This window comes from Dendrobates tinctorius, unplaced genomic scaffold (assembly GCF_039654945.1).
Source record: "Dendrobates tinctorius isolate UK_male_01 unplaced genomic scaffold, ASM3965494v1 ptg000075l, whole genome shotgun sequence".
In the NCBI taxonomy this organism is placed as follows: Eukaryota; Metazoa; Chordata; class Amphibia; order Anura; family Dendrobatidae; genus Dendrobates; species Dendrobates tinctorius.
In genome coordinates this window covers 40,777,093-40,790,908 of record NW_027361743.1, presented here as the reverse complement: position 1 = coordinate 40,790,908, position 13,816 = coordinate 40,777,093, and the positions used below count along the sequence as shown (strand labels likewise).

The 13,816-nt window shown below is 43.3% G+C and overlaps 1 protein-coding gene across 5 annotated transcripts in view; it reads left to right on the top strand.

The window, feature by feature from the left end:
- STARD13 (StAR related lipid transfer domain containing 13) overlaps window positions 1-13,816 on the top strand; it is a 254,912-nt gene that overhangs the window by 149,810 nt on the left and 91,286 nt on the right. The window contains exon 1 of one of the 5 annotated variants that reach the window (XM_073583199.1): window positions 212-376. The exons of the other annotated variants lie outside the window; for them this stretch is intronic. The gene's annotated coding sequence lies outside the window, so the exon portion shown is untranslated. Of the gene's footprint in view, window positions 1-211; window positions 377-13,816 lie in introns of those variants that run through there. 5 annotated transcript variants of the gene reach the window in all.

The window sequence follows — 13,816 nt, the reverse complement described above, 5'->3', positions numbered from 1 at the left end:
CTGAAATCATATTCTTTCTGTTCTTTGCTTTTCTTACCAAACGAGACAGAAATGGGGGATAATTAGCAGAGAAGCGACGCTGCACATTTACAGTAATACGTGCTTTCATCATACTGGTGTCTTACTACAAGCAGCTGCCAGAGGAACTTATGGAATTCCAGCTGTTTTTAGCCCCAGTCCCTTAATACGGATGGGCCGGGCTTGTGGGATTGTGGAAACAGTCAGCGCTCTGGTCGGGCGGCAGTGATGTAGAGCACAGCTGTATACAGCATCACTGGGATATACAAGCTGCCAGCCTGATTATAGGGGACCAGGCAGGGCTGCGGACTCCCGAAAACGCCAGGAAAATGAGACGAGGAAAAGTTCTGCTGACAAGGTATTGTTTCCACTCTTGTCATTGTACCGGAGGGCAGAATCACATATGGTGATTATTACTCCATTATCAGTCAAATGATAGGTGTTGTAGTCAGGTGTGAAAAGCCTGCCATGTAGTATGCTGCCAGGAAGCCCCTATACTTGGCTTACTGCCCCACAGAATAGTAGTTTAATCTTTACTGGTTTGATAGCATTGTCTGCAGATCAGGGAACTATACGCACCAGCATGCAATAATATGTCGTTTTTGTGCAAAAATAAAATGTTTGAAACAATGTCTTATTGTCTGCAGATGTAGCAGAGCTGAATATGTCGCTGTTTCCTTTGTGCGTCACGAGGGTGATTTATGGTTGAATACGACTACGTCTTAACGCGCACTTCTGCTTTTGTAATACTTTCTATATTTTAGAAATGTCTTTGAGGGGAGATTACGGGAAGGGATGGCAGCTTGCGGGATGAGGATAATTGTAGGATTGAGCACGTAGAAAAATATATGTATCAGAGTATGAAGCCTCTGTACAAGTCAATAGGTTTATGTGCAGATGTACAGCTATGGATAACACGTAGTCATGTGACCATTCGCTGCGTCTCCTGATGAACTCGACTTTGCGGTTCATGCTATCAGTTTCTCTATAGATGCAATATGCAGAAAGAGTTGTGCAACTTTATAAGTACATTGCTTTACTTATGTTGAATTGATTCCAAAGAAGTTCACAGCTGCTTTCCCATGTCTGTTAGTCATGGAAACCATCAGCAAGCTTGTCATCAGACCTAAGACCCCGACCTAAGACCCCGATTCCTGTTTTGCTGTGTTTTTCTAAAGTCATTTTTTTGGGAGGGTCTTGTGATATTCATTTGTTTTCTCGCCAAACTCTTCAAAATGGCACATGTGATTCTGGAATTATGGGCAAAATCAAAAATGTTCTTGGCGCAAAAAGTTGCATGTTATGCAAAAATAATGGAACATTTTTAGACATGTATAAAATCATTCCGGAGGTGGGAGTAGAGGATATTTATGTGTAAATTTTGCGACTATGTAAAAAGTCGCTATTGATGAATAAGAAGAAAACATCTGGAAAGCCGAAACCCTGCCCACAATGAAAAACATAAAAGAAAATCCAAGCTAATATGCATAAAATAGTCTTTAAAGCGAACCCGTCAGCAGGATTTTGCTAAGCAAACTACAGGCATTGTCAGGTTGGCGACATTTTACTGATTAAAATGATACCTGGGGTGAAAAAATCTGCCTTGTAGTTCTTGTGTAATCAGCCCCGAATCACAAACATATTCCTCATCATAGAGAGAGACAGACTGTTTGTGCTTTGGGGCGGCCTGTGGGCAGGTCTTTCCTTGGTTTCTCTGGCTTAGAACAGGAAGATAAGACTCTGCCTACAGTCCTGCCCCAGAGCATGAGCATATCATTAACTGAAAACTTCTAACACAGATTACACAAGAACTACAAGACGGATTTCTTCACCCAGGTATCATTTTAATCAGAATAACAACGCCAACCTGTGTCTGTAGTTTACTTAGCAAAGTCCTGCTGACAGGTTCGCTTTAAAAAGGTGCAAATGAAAAGAAGAATTAGGTGCAAATGAAAAACAGGCAAAAAAAAAATCAAAAACAAAAAAGTGCAAATAAAATAATGAAGTGCACACTTGCAGTTCAGCTGAACGTTTAGAGTATTTTTTACATGGATTATACTGTTTGGATACTTTGGATTCAGACGTCCCTGACATACGTTCAATGTGCAGATCGTGATGTACAGACTGGCCTCAGATCTCTTGACCAAAACTAATTAAGCTCATAGACATATATGAGGCTGGTGAGTTTGTTTTGGCAGACCTGCGGCCCGTCTATACACCGTGGTCCATACATGGGTCATGTTTGTGGACGTCTACATTTTGTCTTCACGATTTTGTTCTACTTTGTTTCTACTGGAAAGTCACAAAAAAACAAACGAGCACAAAGAAAACCATAGGTTTCTGTTTTCCTGACAGATCCCTCTAAAAAAAACAGAAACTTCTGCTTCCATTTCTTTTCATTTGACATCTTTTATCATTTATTTAAAGAATTCTGCTTTCCTACTGAGCATGTGCAGTTGAATGTAATGGATCCATCAGACAGAGTTAATGACAGACACCAGCATTACGTTTGTATCCCATCGACTTCAGCTTTAAAGGGAATCTGTCACCAGGTTTTCACTATGTAATCCGAGAGCAGCATAATGTATGGGCAGAGACCCTGATTCCCGCGCTGTGTCACTTATTGGGCTACTTACTATCATTTTGATAAAATTAAAGTTGTATCTGCTGCATATCAAGCAGTGCTCTGAAGGTTGAGCTCTGTATAACCCCACCCACACAATTGATCGGCAACTTTCTGCCTATGCACAGTGTACACAGAGAGCTGCCAATCAGAAGCAGGGGCAGGATTGCACTACTTTAGATCAGGTTTACTAGTCTTTTAATGATAATATCCTGCTGATAAAACAGTGATTTTTATCAACAACAGAACAAGCAGCTGAGTAAGTGACACATTGCTGGAATCAGGGTGTCTGTCTTTACATTATGCTGCCCGGAGATTAGGTGACAAAACCTATTGACAGATTCCTTTTAAAGGAAAAAAAAAGTGATTTTTTTCAAGTTTCCACAGGATTGGTTTTGCACCCACTCCATTTATAAGGAAAGTCCTGGGTGGGACTACTACATCCTAACATTTAAAACATAAATGTGTGTAACGATGTGGTCAGATCTAGGCAAAAAAAAAAAAAGGCTGAAGGATCATTAAAAAGTAAAGCCGAGACGCCCACATGTCAGATCCACACAGCTTTTCCAGATCAGGCTGAAATGGAAAATCTTAGAAGTCATCGTTGCCTTGAGTTAAATATTTATCTTACCAAATGATAGGAGATAAAGACTAATTGTCTTCGTTTTAGTGCATGTGCCTTTGAACAGGCCAGAAGCTGAAAAAAAAAAAAAAAAAAAAAAAATTTGGCTGTTAACTGACGGGAAAAAATCCCAGTGTTATTACCCAATATGGATGACAAAACATTGTAGCCTGTGTGGGAAAGTGGATCATATCCAATGTCTGGAATCGTTTATCTTCTGCTAAAGTCATAAGGATGACTGCTTTATGTATTTCACCGAAATTCCTGCTGATTACTTGTATTTACTCGCGATCTGGGAAAGAAGCGAGTACACGCAGAATTGGAAATGAAAGGATAAACATTGCACTTGGTAATAACCGCAAGAGGAAAAAAGAAATTAATGTCCTAAACGACGGCAAATGAGTCTAGTGTGCTCCGTTGGTAGGAGTGACTGCTCCGCTAAGTGAATGCAGGCGTTAAAAAAGCGGACGATGGGGGTTTTAGTGTAATTTATTGGCCGCCTTTACTACGGGGGCTGGGATCGCACTAGCGCTTTAGTGACGCGCGCGATTTTAACAATGGAATTACATAATTAAGGCAGTTATGCCCTCTCTGCCCGACGGAGAATATACAATGTGGAACTCGTGGAAACAATAGCACACCATGCCAAAGCCCGGGGGCTCATACCTACAAAAATAATACAGCCCCCCCCCCCGTTGTACGGACCCATAGCATACAGAGGATTTAGGTATAACCTGAGAGAAAACATCTGAATGCTATACTGCAAGAGCATTTTCTCTCTGTTCTAAGGCCTCATTCACACGGCCGTGTTGTAACACATACATGAAAAAATAGTACCGGTGTCATCAGTGCTGTGCATCAGTGTGCCATGCGTGTGTCCGTTTATTACGATCAGTGTGTCATCAGTGTGCCTGATTTTACCATCCATCTGTCATCAGTATGTCCATTTTTACAATCCATGTGTCTGATTTTACCATCCATGTGTCATCAGTGTGTCCATTTTTACCATAAGTATGTCCGATTTTACCATCCATGTGTCATCAGTGTGTTCTTTTTTTTTTACCATCGGTGTGTCCTTTTTTACCATCCATATGTGATCATTGGGTCCGATTTTACCATCTATGTGTTATCAGTGTGTCCATCTTTACCATCAGTGTGTCTGATTTTACCATCCTTGTGTCTTCAGTGTCCATTTTTTCACTATCCGTGTGTCCGTTTTTCCTATCCATGTGTGATCCTTGTGTCCGACTTTACCAACTGTGCCATCAGTGTGCCCATTTTTACCATCCTTCATCAGTGTATCCTTTTTTTTACCATCCGCGTGTCCATTTTTACCATCCATCTGTGATGATTGTGTCCGATTTTACCATCAGTGTGTCGGTTTTTACCATCATTGTGTCCGATTTTACCATCAGTGTGTCGGGTTTTACCCTCTGTGTCCGATTTTGCCATCCTTGTGCCATCACGGATGGATAAAGAAATAAATGATAAAGCTTCTCCTATACTTTGCAACCCACAGACTGTACACTGACGTCATCCATGTGCTGTCCATGTTTTTCGCGGACCCATAGACTTGTGGAGCGCCCCTGCCAGGGCTGTGGGGTGCTCGGCACCGGGCCCGTTGATCTCAATGGGAGTTGTCACAGGAGCTGTGACCCGGTCCGTGACCCTGGGACTCCATTGCAAAAAGGGGTGAAAGAACAATGAAATAGAATTGATGAATAGTTTGTGACGCCACCTGTGGTGTTTGGCAAGGGAGATGTTAAGCTGACGCTGCATACAGATCCTCTGGGACTGGTGGTGTGTTGCAGCCAAGATGGTGAATCTCCCCACAGGTGGAGCTGTAGTCCCAGGGCAGTGTAGATGTGGGGGGGGGTAGCTGAGGGGCGCAGGCAGTGTAGTAGCTGGTACTCGGATGTAGCACGGCTGGGTGTGTGGGCGCAAGAATCAATGGAGGACACCAGGCCTTGTAGTTCCAAAGCTTTACTCACAGTCTGTAGTACACACAGGTGCCCGCCTCCGTACTATGCGCCCTTCCAACGCTCCACCAACATGTACCTTTCTCAACGTCTCCTCTCATAGCGCCTTTAAGTGTGAAGATCTCCTAGTACTGAGTTACACTGGAGTTCCTCCTGACAGATGTTCCCAAGAACTCTACTTGTATGGCAGACAGCTGTAGCCTGCTTCAGGGACTCCTTACTCCTGAATCCTGGCTCACTATCAATGTTGCTGTTGTGCCCCCAAGTCTTAGATGGGAGTAGTGCATTTACAGCCCACTACTCCACCGGTGGCTGCTGCAGAACCATTAGTGTATATACAACCTCGGGGACCGGGCCCCGGCCTTGCGCTTATAACTTCTAGCCAGGGTTCTCTCCTAACCCACGTCCTCTGTTCCCTTTTACTCCTTCGTTCCATACTAATCTCTCCTTCTTTTGGAAGATCAGGTTTCAGTTCAATGTCTTTCTCCTTCTTTCCTTTCCCGTGCCAGCAGACCCAGGTCACTGAGGTCTGCTGCAGCACCTCCTTCCTCCATCCCTCTCTCAGGGATATTCTTCCCTCACTCCTCTCTCAGTGACTTCCTCTCACTCACTGACTGACTGACCTCAAATGCTACACCTTCCCGCTCTTTTATGTATTCTAACTCCACCCGCCTCCCAGCACGTTTCGTGTTCCAAGCAGGGAGCCACCAAAGGTGCTCTGCTACACTCCAAGCAGGGAGCCGCAATGTGGCTTTGCTGAACTACCGTGTTGTGTGGGATGCGAGTGTTGGAGCATAGTCTGGAGCCTCCAACTTACCTGGATGGTGGGGCACCACACCTCAGGAGGAGGTGCAGTACCTCTGTGGCGACCGAGCCTCAGGGGCGCCACACTTGTACTGGCCCTTGTCATGTGTGCTGCTTTAAAAACAGACATGTCTCCATGAGTTTTCCACAAACACACAGTCCGTGAAAAAACACAGACATGTGAATAACACCATAGATTATAAAGGGTACCTGTTGTATCCGTGAAAAAAAAAGATTTATACAATAAAAAAATAAAACAGTTGCGAAATTGCTGGTATGATTATCAACAAGACTAGAACAAAAAGTGATTAAAAGTTATATGTATCCCAAAAGAATAACAATGAAAGCTACAAGATGTCCTGCAAATAACAAGCCCTTATACAACTTGGTTGACAGAGAAATATGTTATGGATCACTAAACATCGTACAGGGTGGGTTCTAATGTGCAAAAATAGTAAATCGAAAATATTTTTTGGAAATGTAATAATAAGTATACCCGTAATCATAGTGAAATTTTTTTTTGAAATTTGGTATCACTGTAATCGTACAGTTCTATCATTCATAGCACACAGTAAACAACGTATCAGAATTGCTATTCATCCTCTTTGTGCCAGAGAACGTGTATCATGGCATTCAGTCTGTGATTAATATATACACATTGTGCTTTTAAAGTAATTTCAACTGACTTTTGTGGGTTTTTTTCCTTTCATGTGGTCTATGTTATTAAACAATATGGTTTAAACTCTGGACTAACACAGATAGTGGACAAGTGGACCACCGGCAATCAGACATTTGTTACGTATCATGTGATTACTTGTTGGTTGTTATGGTGGGCAAATGAAACCCTATCAAAATCTGCCATATTACAGCCATCTGAACCTTGCTTTTTCTTTCTATTTTTTATAATGGCCTTTGGCTTAATTTCAAGCCACGGCAACTTGATGGATGAATGATCTGTAGGAAGATCGATCTTGTGCAATCCTAGATTGGTCCGCCAGGGTCTTCTCCACCATCGGGTTGCTGGTCTTCCTCTTTGTCTTGTTCCTTCTACTCTTCCAATCCAGTGATTGCTGTCTTTCTATGATGTGTTCAAAATAGGCAAGTTGTAGTGTGATGATCCTTGCTGCAAGTGACATGTCTAGCTTGATTTGAACCTTGCCTACATGCCCCCGTATAAGATATGTCTCTGATTCTCCCATACACGTGAAATGCTGCCAGACTTAATTGTTGGGGGCAAGTCACACGTTGGATGGCTGGACTTCTTTTATCTAGTATGTATTGGGATTTAAAGAGGTTTTGCCAAGTTATCCTGTATCAATTTCTGGTGGTAAAATTGCTGGGACCCCCACCAATTTCTAAAACCGCGCTCCGAAAAGCCTCGTCTAAGTGGAGTGGACATGAAGTATGCAAATCTCGATGAAATTCATTATTCATAGGACTGCTTGGGAATGTTGAGTACAGTGCAGAGAGAATGGAGAAGATGTACATGCCCGACCTACACTGCATTAAAAAAGAACTCCTCGAAGAACTATTCTTGGGATCGGTGGGGATCCCAGGGCTGGACCCACAGCGATCAGGATAGGTGATACATTCCAAACCTGATCCAATACATTTAAGATGTAGTATAGGGTATTATGTCTAACGGCATTCCTTACTAATGAGTAGACTTCACCTCGCTCCAGCCTGAGCACTCCTCTCATCCTGCAGTCCATGCTCGGTGAATTACCACTGGCCTTATTACACGACACTCACAAAATTAGTTCTGAGATCTGATTGCTACATCTTGTACATACTATGCCTGAGTAATTTGCAAACAATGCAGTCTTGTAAATTGCATTTTCTTAGATTGATTTGATTGATTAAATGATATGGTGACCTGAAAGATGTGAAAGAACGGCCTGTGCTGTTGTGGCACAATATAAAACAGTATTACACCTTCCGATGTTTGGAGCTTAGGTTGTACACAGTTTTCAAGCAGTCCATTAACTTTCGGAAAGAGGTGCCAGCCATGTCAGTTTGTCAAATGATGTCTGTACTAAGTACATACTTTTAATACGGTGTTTAGATTATTATATTTAAAGGCCTTTTTATTTAGTGCGCCCAGTATGCAACTTTTTATGGTCTTTATAAAGGGGGCGTTGTGCACGGCGTAATTTTGCAAAACAGACTAAGGACATACCCCCAGAGAATCCTGTGTGAAACACCCACTTTGTAAAGACCATACTGGAAACAATAAATAAAAAGACCATATGACGGATTTAAGAAAAAAAAATACTCAAGAGAGCAGCTGGAATAAAATTTTTTAAAAAATGGCCACTTTTGCCCAAGTCCTCTTTTACGATGAACTTTCACTGGATTTTTAATTTAATCTGGGTACCTTCTCCAATTGGCACTGCTTCACCAATTCCAGAACAGATTTTCTTTGTTTTCTGTGCCCCTCTGTTCCAAAGTTATACCCCCCCCCAGTAATAATGGTGCCAATTTAACCTTCAACCAACTTGGAATATTCCTACTACTTTTTGGGTGCTTGCTTTTACTCCTCTGTCAATGGCCAATCGAAACATATCTACACCCACCGTGACCTTCTGTGTTATGCGCACAGCTGGCTGAAGGGAAAATTTGCATCTCTATTACCAAGGGGGCATCACTCTGGAAGGGTGGAGCACAGAAAAAAGAACTGTCTCAGAATCAGTGGATCAAATTGGAAGAGATATTTAGTTTAAATGAAAAAATTCAGTGAACGATCCTCTATAAGGATAAAATATGTATTGTTTTTCTGATAGATTCTACTGTATTTTTTTTTATACATGGAGCCATCAATCATTGTGTGTGGGGGAAAGAAACAGGAATCACAAATTTTCTGGCCACATTTAAGCAGTTTATTACATGAAAATACTAAATCAAATAATAAAAAAATATCTCCTGGAATCTCCTGCTATATCCTACATTGTTCTAAGTTAGGGCAACATAACCTCCAGTGGGGAAAATAAGTATGTAATATACTGCCAATTTTGCAAGTTTTCCCACCTACAACTTCAACTGTGAGAGACAGAATCTAAAAATAAAAACCAGAAAATCACATTGAAGGATTTTTACATAATTAAATTCCATTTTATTGCAGGAAATAGAAATTTGATATAATAGAAAACCAGAACTTAATATTTGGTACCGAAACCTTTGTTTGCAATTACAGAGGTCAGACGTTTCCTGTAGTTCTTGACCAAGTTTCGCACACTGCAGCAGGGATTTTGGCCCCCTCCTCCATACAGATATTTTCCAGATCTTTCAGGTTTCGGTTCTGTCACTGGACAACATTGAGTTTCACCTCCCTCCAAAGATTTTTTTATTGGGTTCAGGTCTGGAGACTGGCTAGGCCACTCCAGGACCTTGAAATGTTTCTTACGGAGTCACTCCTTAGTTGCCCTGGATATGTGTTTCGGGTCATTGTCATTCTGGAAAACCCAGCCACGGCCCATCTTCAATGCTCTTTTTGAGGGAAGGAAGCTGTTGGCCAAAATCTCGTGAAACATGGCCCCATCCAACCTTCAATACGGTGCCGTCGTCCTGTCCCTTTGCAGAAAAGCAACCCCAAAGAATGATACTTCCCCCACCATGCGTCATGGTTGGGACAGTGTGCTTGGGATTGTACTCATCCTTCTTCTTCCTCCAAACACGGCGAGTGGAGTTGATACCAAAAAGTTCTATTTTGGTCTCTTCAGACCACATGACCTTCTTCTCCCATGCCTCCTCTGGGTCATCCAGATGGTCATTGGTGAGCTTCAAATGGGCCTGGACATGTGCTGGTGTGAGCAGGGGGACCTTAGGTGCCCTGCAGGATTATAATCCATAACAACGTAGTGTGTTACTTACGGTAATGTTTGAAACTGTGCTCCCAGCTCTCTTCAGGTCATTGACCAGGTCCTCCCGTGAAATTCTGGGTGATTTCTAAACTTTTCTCAAAATCATCCTTACCCCACAAGGTGAGATCTTGCATTAAGCCCCTGACCAAGGAAGATTGACAGTCATCTTGTGTTTCTTCCATTTTTTAATAATTGTGCCAACAGTTGTTGCCTTCTCCCCAAGCTGCTTGCCCATTGTCCTATAGCCCATCCCAGCCTTGAGCAGGTCTACAATTTTGTCCCTGGTGTCCTTAAACAGCTTTTTGGTCTTGACCATGGTGGATAGGTTGGAGTGTGATTGATTGAGTGTGTGCACAGGTGTCTTTTATACAGGTAATGAGTTCAAACAGGTGCAATTAATCCAAGTAATGAGTGCAAAGTAGGAGGACATCTTAAAGAAAAACTAACAGAATTCTTGCTGGTTGGTAGGTGATCAAATACTTATGCAATAAAATGCAAATTAATTATATAAAAATCATACAATGTGATTTTCTGTTTTTTTTTTATGTTTAGAAGTTGAAGTGTACCTTCCATTCTTTGTAGGTGGGAAAACTTGAAAAATCATCAGTGTTTCAAATACTTCTTTCCCCCACTGTAGATGTCAATGTTGGTTGGGCAATCAATAGACAATCGTCAGAATGTAGTTAAGCTACAGTACCAAGCAGGATGCATGTATGTATTTGTGGCTGTACCTGGATAAACTGTGACTTGAGCACTGGGACCCGTTCATACTGTGAACTATTGGGGATCCTAGGAATGGTCCCTCCCTTCCCCCACCAATCACACATTCATGTCTTAGTCTAAGGATATGCTATTAGTGTATATTCTTGGAATCCTCTTTTAATGTAGAAATGTGAGTATTAATTCTGCATTGCTACACTGATGCCTTCACCCTGTGCCTGTAATTGCATTGGTTGCCCATCTGCTTCATAGTCGAATATAAACTTATCACTCTCACCCACAAAGCTATCCACAGTTCTGCACCAACTAACATCTCTTCCCTCATCTGTTTATGACCCTACACGTGTCTTACATTCCGCTAATGACCTAAGACTAACATCCTCAATTGTCTCAACTTCCCACTCTCCTCTCCAAGACTTCTTGTGTGCTGCCCCACTTCTCTGGAGTGCACTATCCAGGACAATTCGATTAATTTCCAATATCCAGAGTTTTAATTGTGCCCTAAAGATGAACTTGTCTATCGCCTTAATTTACCGTATTTTTCGCTTTATAAGACGCACTTTTGTTCCCCCAAATTTTGGGGGAAAGTAGGGGGTGCGTCTTATAATCCGAATATACGGGGGAGGGGGTGTATATATATATATGTACTGCAGGGTCCAGGGGAGGTGGGGGCAGCTTTGGAGCGGTGCTGTGAGCTGGTAAAAGCTGCCGAAGGGAGCCTTTGATCTCCTGCTCCCGCTCATATAATATGCACTGCCGCTGTCCATCACCATGGTGCTGAAACCGCACCACGGTGACTGGCTGGGGGAGCGGTGCATATTATAGCTGCCTGCGCCCTCCTTTGATCGCACATGATCCCCTGTGTTAGATACCGGCTCTGAGAACCAGGAAGTGGAGGAGGAGCTCAACCACACTGAGGGAGACACAAGGAGGGACAGCGCTGAGAAGGTAAGGAAAGAGTTTATTTTACTAAAAGCAGCAGCATGGAGGCGATATCTAACACAGGGTGATGTGTGCCAGCCACAGGGGGGCCAGTGTGCCAGCCACAAGGGGGCCAGTGTGCCAGCCACAGGGGGGCCAGTGTGCCAGCCACAGGGTGATGTGTGCCAGCCACAGGGGGCCCGTGTGCCAGCACAAGGGGGCTATATTCAATATAAGGTGGCCATATCCAGATTAAGGGGGCTAATTTTAGGGTGGGGGGGCTATGAGGGACATATACCCTATATGATTTGTTAGACGGACACTGGCATTATAAGACGGACCCCATTTATTAAAAAATTCTCTATTCCTTCACCACATTTGGGGGTGCGTCTTATAATCAGGTGCGTCTTATAAAGCGAAAAATACGGTACTTAACTATTCAATTTTGTGCCCTTCCAAAGTTTTCTTCCAAATTTGGTTCTTCGTAGCATCTGTTTAAACACCCTCCATGTACTTAATAGCCCTATGTACCTGTACTTACACAGTTACTGGCTGGTTAGGGATGAATGAGTAATGAAATACTCAGACTCGCTGTACTCGTTACGAGTAGCTCCTAATACTCGGGTACTCGCAATGAGTAGAGAGTCCAATGTAAGTCTATGGGAAATTCGAGTAATGGACTGTGTGTGTGCTGGACTGGGCAGGGACTGTGCGAAGACTGTGCCGGGCTGTGCGGGACTGTGCTGGGCTGTGAGGGACTGTGCTGGGCTGTGCAGGTACTGTGCGGGGACTGTGCTGGGCTTTGCGGGACTGTGCTGGGCTGTGCGGGACTGTGCTGGGCTGTGCGGGACTGTGCTGGCCTGTGGGGGACTGTGCTGGACTGTGGGGGACTGTGCTGGGCTGTGCAGGTACTGTGCGGCGACTGGGCTGGGCTGTGCAGGTACTGTGCGGGGACTGTGTAGGTACTGTGCGGGGACTGTGCTGGGCTGTGCGGGACTGTGCTGGGCTTTGCGGGACTGTGCTGGGCTGTGCGGGACTGTGCTGGGCTGTGGGGGACTGTGCTGGGCTGTGGGGGACTATGCTGGGCTGTGGGGGACTATGCTGGGCTGTGCAGGTACTGTGCGGGGACTGTGCAGGTACTGAGTGGGGACTGTGCTGGGCTGTGCGGGACTGTGTTGGGCTGTGCGGGACTGTGCTGGGCTTTGCGGGACTGTGCTGGGCTTTGCGGGGACTGTGCGGGCTGTGCCGAATATTGCGAGGCGAATAGTGAAATACTCACCAGGATTCGAGTACCGCGAGTACCGCATTTCTCGCTGAGTACCGAATCCTAACGAGTATACTCGCTCATCCCTATGGCTGGTGACTGCTTCATGCAGTGTTATGTGAGTGCCATATTTCTTATATTGATGGCTGGACCATACAGTACAAGCATTTTTTACCTTTTACCTTTTGGGTCTTCCTTATTTTCTCACAGATTGTAAGCTTGCGAGCATGGCCATCACTCCTCTTGGTATCTGTTGAATTAAGTGTTACTCTGTAATGTGTTTATTGTCTACACAAGTCCCCTCTGTAATGTTAAGTGCTGCGGAATAAGATGGCGCTATAGAAATAAAATTATTATCTAATTTGTCCAAAGGCTACTGATTATGTTGCCCATAGACATGAAATGTTTCATGGCGGACCCACTGATTTCTGATAGTTCCACCCAAAATCTTTTGTGTATGAGGTAATTAATAGCAAGAACGACATCTTAATTTTTTCTGGTGCCAAACGTGTTTAATCGCCTCTTCGTATAGTATCACCAGCCCCATTTTGCTAGGTTGACCATGCTTGTGGTGGGGGAATGGGCATCTCATTAGTTTTCAGCAACTTGCTTCATCTTTCTAGAGTTTACTATTCTTTGTGTTGTAGACTTGGATGTTTTCCCATTCTCGCTCAGTTGTACACCCTGTAAAGAACACTAGATAAACGGACATGATATTTTCCAGCACACATATTTATTTCAGGAAGTTCACAAAGAATATCACTTAGGATTTGGAAAGTACTCTGATTAATACCGTGGAAATATTTAGTATGTATTTATTGTAAAGCCAAGGTCACTGAAGTCCAAGGAGAACTCTTCCCATTTTTTAATAGATTCCATGTTTCATAATGTAGGCTTATTTGCGTTCAGAAATTCACAAATACAGTACATTAACACAATATTCTTACTCATAGCCTAAAAATATTCCTTGTCGTAAAACAAATGTAGTTCACATTGAGATGATAT